We start from the raw sequence: 7033 nt of genomic DNA, 5'->3' as shown, positions 1-7033 counted from the left end.
ATTTGCGTTCTAGGAAAATGTTTTTTGGAAACATGCACCATTGCTAATTTTCGTGATTTCTATTATTGCATCTTCTCACAAATGTTTGTGTCGCAAAAGCTATACTCATGTTTTCGCAAAACGAAAATAATAGTAATGTTTTCGCAAAACAGGAAATAATACTCGTGTTTTCTTTCCCTTTATCAGGATGCTAATCCAGATCATTACGCCAACAGCGACATGTGGGACATCATGTAGTCAGTAGAATTAATATGCCAAAAAAAATATCCAATCCAAGCCGATCCATTTTCAATTTTTTTCGTTCCGCAAGTAACTGACAGAAAATGAAAACGAAGCGTGTTAGCGTAATGCAGGGTTAATGGAGTGCAAATTGAGTCCCGTATCCTCATCCTCGTCCGCGTCATCTCTCTCCCGTGACGCCTCCTCCTCCACGTCCAGAACCCGATCGCATCAACGAGTCACCGTTCCAGATAGGCCTCCCGGAAGCAAGCATGCAGGTGCAGGTTACATGCATGCGCGCATTGCCATTGTTGAGCTGTACCCCAAATATTGTTCATGGTCATCTGTGATGTCATAACCCACGCGCAGGTGCATCTGAACCCAAGGGAAGCCTTCTCACTTAATTGACCTGCACCGGCCGGACCTGGCCGCGTTTGACATTGTCGTAACGCGCAAAAAACTTCAGATTAACTAGGAGATATCTGATCTGATGGTCTGGAGCCAATCCATGATGCCGTAGCCAAGTGCAAGTTGAGATGTACTCTCAAGAAGAGAACTACTGTTATCTCCAGATTATGCTTATCTCCCCCACTGCCATTGGTCAATGCGTGAGCTAGCATGCTTAGCGGCAGCTAGCTAGGCAGACGTCGGGAATTTTTCTAATAATAATACGAGTCATCAAATCATTCCCTCCATTTTTGGCGTGCCGATAACCATGGACTTTGGTCGGGTTCATGGAGCATTGACCAGTATATATATTTGCCGCTGCCTGAGCAGTAGCGGCGCCGCGTTTATTTCGTGATTACAAACTCAGCACGACAACTATTATCTGGCTTTCAAAACACGCGGAACACGGTGTTCGTTCAGTTCATGGTTGCAAACCAATTGAGCAGGAGAGAGCTATATTTTTCCTTTTCGAGAGAGTGAGCTCTAAGAGAACGTTCAACGCTGGGTGTTTTCTCTTCACCGAGGGCTAGATCTACCATGATCAGATATTTTCACGCTGCAAGCAGAATCTAATTACGGACGCCTGACCACAGCTAGATCGAGCAGGATATGAGATTCTTTTACCGCTTTGCCAAAGCCAAAGCCGCACACAGTGGATCCACTAGATCCAGCGGCACAGGACGCAGCAACTGACAGGATCCGCCATTGCCAGCTGCATCACCACCGAAAAACTGGTGTGCCGACGAGGGAGGGGATCTCGGAGGATCTCCGTGCTGGGCGCCACCAGCCGCAACCACGCGACCTTCCTCGGCAACCGCGCGCGCCTGCAGGTCCACCACCACCACCACCAACTCCTCTGCCGCCGGTCCCGCCCTCCGCACCTACAGGGAGGGAATCTCGCTTGAATTCTGGCCGGACCCGGTAGATCGATGGAGCCGGCGGCCGACCACGCCGGGCAACGGACAGCCGTTGGTTTGCCCCTGCCCCTGCGCGTCATGTGCCGTGCATGCATGCATGTGCGATCGATTAAAGAAGAAAAGTGTGCAGCACTAGCTCCTTGTCTGCATGCGCTCCAGTTCGTTCAGGGCATCCAGAGGTGCAGGGCTGCCTAGCTCGGCGTAGGATCGTCCTGTCTTTCGGCGCTCCACTTCAGTTCTGGCACGGCCGACGGACGGTGACACCATCGACCGAACTGGAACCCCAACAGCTCCAACTATTGCTTGATTATTACTGTCCACAACTGTAGTGCATCTTTTCGAGTTAGCATAGCAGAGTGCGTGCTCCGTCTGCAGGGCCAAGCAAGTGGTGAGCCTTGTGCAGCAGCATTCGGTTGAAGGGACGAGTTGCCGACGAAGAGGACGCACGGCACGGGCCTGCGGGCCAAGTGGCTCAACTGGTCGCCCGAGCTCGTGCGGTCGTGCCGTGGTCGTGACCGTTTCGTTTGGAAGTTCCGCTAAAAAAAGGTGATACGTACAGGTACAGCAGCCGAATTGTTTATGTTTTCTCCGTAGATCTAGCTAGTGGCGGCACGGAGCTCTTCAAAAAACTAGTCTTGTACTCTTGCAGGAGTGCCGTCTTCTCTTACATATATTCCTCTTTGAATAATAAAACTGTTAGTAGTGCCGTCTCCCATATTTGTTAAATTGAACCATCAGTAGTGCCGTCTTCTGCCGCCCCCCGTATTTTAAAATACAACTAACGGTACTGCCGACGACAAAAAGAAGGAGCGAGTGTTATTCAATGGGCCTGTTTTGATACTCTACCTCGGTTAGATGTTAAACTTAGATTCTAATCTTAAACTAACTCTAAACTAATTTTAACCAAAAAGATGTTTGGATGGCAGGGTTAGATCGCAGTTGCATCACCACTCCACTCCATTGCCATTTCAAAACTTACTGATCTTGTACTACTTGAGCATATGCACGTGCATGCTTGAATGGAACCAACTCACCCTGGTCTGGTGCATTGTTTTCTTCATCATCTTAATTTCACGACCAGCTTGAATATTCTGGCTAGCTCCATGGCGCCGGTCCCGGGGGCGGCGGTTTGTCTTGTCTCTTTCCTCCGGGGAATTAGGATCTGGAATCACAAATGGTGGTGCACGGCCACTGAACTTAATTGCTGTATTGACAAATATAGAGAATCGCCACTTGCGAAAGGCTCTGATTTTGTTTTATTTCTTGTTCGGAGCTTGCTGCATCTTTGTATTCATATTTCGGTTCTTGTGGTGGTGCAACTGCAACCAAGTGCTCCTGGCTACATACTTTAGGTGTGTCGATGCCATTTTTTACGGTAGTAGCAGGGGTAAAAGAAGGACACGCCTGTTAATTTTGATCACCGGCTCCTGGAGCTCATCAACAGCCGCCTGACTGTGACCGCCTCCTTCAAACTGGCCTCTCCGTTGGACGCCGCTAGGGGGCGTGCCTCTGCGCGTGGCGGTCCGTCCGTCCGGCGGCGCCACTGCCACTTGTCCAGGCCCACGGGTCAGCCTCCACAAACACCGGTGCGAGGCCGAAGAAATGCAGGCCAGCTTGTGCCTGGAAGCCGCCCGCTGCGCCTCACGTGGGAGTACCACCAACCATCGCAACGTACGACACGACGATTCCGCCGGGGCCGCCATGATGAAATGCTCCAAGCAAGATTCGGATCTCCGAGGGCCTATGAAAACGACGCCTTTGTTGGACAGATCCTGCGGGAGGCGATGGAGATCCCCCTTGGGCCTCGCCGTTCACGCCGTACGACGCATGCCACACACGGCGATTCCGGCAGGATAAGCAAACGGTCCCGGCCGACCTGGAGACCGGAGAGGAGACGTGAGATATCGTATGGTTTTCACGGGAGGACGCGCGGTTGACAGCGAAATGGCCATTGTACAACCTAAGAAGCTCCAACAAGGCCAACATCCCGTCTGATTAGGAGTACGATGCCTTTCCTTTCACGGTGCACAGTGGGTCATACGGAACCTTGGCGTGTCACTGTACAAAAGAACCCCTGTATGCGGAAACGACACGAAACTTTAAATTTTTGTACTGTCTGTCTGCGACGTTGATGCCACGGCGCCATGGAATTTAGGTTAGGCTTGGTTTACTGCTCGTAGGGGCTGAGCTCGGACGAATGACGGCATTTCTTTTTTAAGTTTGCCCTCCGGGCTCTAATTCTTCTTGAGTTTATCCGTTTCGATATAGTTGACAGAGATCTCGTGTAGATTCACATCATCCCCTTAGGGCGGCGCTGTTAGGATTTTTTGCCGTGCATACATGATGGGCAAATTTTTGGCGTCAGATGTTTCAGGTATATTCAAGGGTTCAACGGCGATGACTTAACTCTAGGGCGATCCTAAGAGCATCTATAGCCGGGTGCCTCAAACCCGCCTCATACGCCCAGGCAGACCGTCCGGTCACTGTCCAGTTGCGAAATTGGGGACGCCCCGGCATGCCCGCCACATCGGACTCATGAGATGGTCCGACGCGTATTAGCCCTAAGAACCGACATCCACGCTGGTCAGGTGTGTCGCGCCTGTCAGACTGTCAGTAAGGCGCTGCGCAATACTTGTCGGGCGTCACACAAAAGGGTCAGCTGGGTGAATTTTTTCACTCACAGTTCACATGCGAAATTGTTTCGCTCATAGGTCAATTTTATCCATTTTGCCGCGCGCAGCTCCCAAGGAAAAAAATTATAGATGTCTCGTCAAGTATACGCATGCCCTGTTCCCTGTGTTTTGAATCACCTAATGAGTATCTGGCAGAGTTTGTGATCAACTGACCATGAAATAAACGCGGGCGCCGCTAATGTAATGAGGGTATCAAATACGTCAGGAAGTGGCAAATATATGTCGGTCAATTCTCTATGAACCCGACCATAGTCCATGGTATTATCAGCACGCGAAAAATGGAGGGAATGAGTTGACGAGTCCCGTATTAATAACTTCTCTGGCGTCTGGCTAGCTGCCGCTAAGCATGCTAACTCACCCATTGACCAATGGCGGTGCGGGAGATAAGCTTAATCTGGAAAGAACATTACTTCTTGAGAGTACATCTCAATTTGCACTTGGCTACGGCATATGATTGGCTCCAGACCGGTCATGCATGCATGGCGAGACTAGCTGCCATCCATCAGATGAAGATTTTGTCTGCTGCGACAATGTCAACCCTGGCCAGGAGGAGCTTAACTAGCCACAGCCAGGTCTGATCGCGCATGCATGTTAGTGTTAGTCTATTCCGTTAGGTCAACCAAGCAAGAAGCTAAGCTTTGGGTTCAGATGGACCTCCGCGTTCTGACCAGCTGCCTTATGACATCACAGATGAGCGTCAACCAGATTTGGGGTACAGCTCAACAATGGCAATGCGCGCATGTTAAACCTCAGACTGCTTGCTTCCCTGCCGCCTATCTGGAACGGTGACTCGTTGATGCGATCGGGTTTCTGGACGTGGGGGAGGAGGCGTCACGGGAGAGAGATGACGCGGCCGAGGATGAGGATACGGGAACTCAATTTGCAATCCATCAACCCTGTGTTACACACTAACACGCTTCGTATTATATTTTTGTCAATGATGATGATGACTAGTGTAGCGAAAAATATGAGGATGGGTTATTTTTCCCAAAAAAATCTGGATCTATTATAAAAGTACATTAAATATAAAGCACCTCAAACATATTAAAAATCACATCAAGGTCCATACACCATTGAACGATCACTACCGATGCCAGAACAAGACGTCGACGCGCCGCTAGCGTTGTTTCCCTACGGGAGCAAGGCTGACCTTGTCGATAATAGCTAGAAAAGTTTTCGTGCACATGGCCTTAAGGAGCAACACTCTGAAGCCACAATTGTCATCATTGAACCTTGAATAGATCTGAAGCACCAAACATAAAGTCTAGCCATCGCGCCAATACGACGACAAGAAATCCTAGTCTCGCCGCCGCAAAGAGATGACAAGAATCTATGTTGGGGTTCTGTCGACTACACTCGGATGGACGAATTCGAGGAGAAGCGGAGCCCGGAAGACAAAGTTAAAAAATAAAAGCGTTGCCAACCGCCCGAGCACCACACTTGCGAGGACTAAAAAAATGTAAGCTAAACTACTAAACAGACCAGCAGACAGAGGGGAGCGGGACAAGTTTGCCCTAGCCACCGAAGCAAAAGGGGGGAAATGCTTCGCGCTCTTTTATCGGGGATGAGGACAGATATGTTTGGCAACCAATCAAAGTAAATCAAATTGAGCACAATGAAATAAAGATTAACAACAAAGATTCTTATTTAAACCAAAACTTACATCAACAATCTCTAAAAAAATATTACAACAAGAAGGCATTTCCCGACTTGTTTGCGGAGAGGTTCTTGTGAGCTATTTTTTAGGAGCAGCTCTTGTGAACTTTTGGTATTTTGTAATCCAAACATGACTTAGCATACTATCTGGACTACATCAAGCGGTTCCTCGAGTAAAGAACTCGCTCGTTGAGGTGCATGAACCAAAGGTCATCTATGCATTCTCCACCGGTCTCCACTTCCTTGGCTTCCTTGGATGACCCGCAGGATCAGATACAAGTCTCCCGGTAGGGCCCGAGAGTTTTTCGACTTGGCAAACAAGTATGCCTCTAGGGAACAAGCGGTCCTAAACTTCTTCGGATGTGGAAAATGCAGAGAGTTGTTGTAGCACTCTCCAATGTGGATGTAGAAATTTTATGAGTGTCAATACCTGTTGGAGCTAAAGGTAGGTTTTCTACTCTCTCAAGTGTGTATGCCACTTACATGACTATCCTTGCAGTTTGGTGTTTACTTTACCTCGACTCTCTAAAACTAATATATAAGCATTTCAAGGAGATAAATAAATTACTTGGCAATACAAAGACGAATGTTAGGTGCCTGTAATGGGAAAACTTTGTTTTTGCCACTTTAGTTTTTGCCCACTTTTCTTATGCCACTCTAGAATTTTACATCTCACTTTTGTCACTCTTAGGTTTTGACAATACATCACAAATGCCATTCTGTGGCAAAAATGATAATTTTTCATTCCACTTTTTCCACTCTTAGCTTTTCCCATGTATCACAATTGCCATTCTGAAAATTTTGCTTTTGCCACGGAATGGCAAAAGTGATATATTATCAAAAGATAAAAGTGGCAAAAGTGAGATGTCAAATTCTAGAGCGGCATAAGCAAAGTGGGCAAAAGATAGAGTGGCAAAAACAAAATTTTCCCTGTAATAAATGATTACAAGAGCAAATAGAGAGTATGCATATGTGGTGGTTGTGATGAATGTAGTGTTATCCAATGGGAGCAAGTATTCCTAAGAACTGGCTTTTGTTTCGTATATTCATGGTTGATTTTCTTATTTTGGGAACAAGTCTAGTAGTGATGCAAAGATGCGT

This window comes from Triticum aestivum, chromosome 2D, assembly GCF_018294505.1.
Source record: "Triticum aestivum cultivar Chinese Spring chromosome 2D, IWGSC CS RefSeq v2.1, whole genome shotgun sequence".
NCBI lineage: Eukaryota > Viridiplantae > Streptophyta > Magnoliopsida > Poales > Poaceae > Triticum > Triticum aestivum.
Note: the sequence above shows the minus strand (reverse complement) of the source record.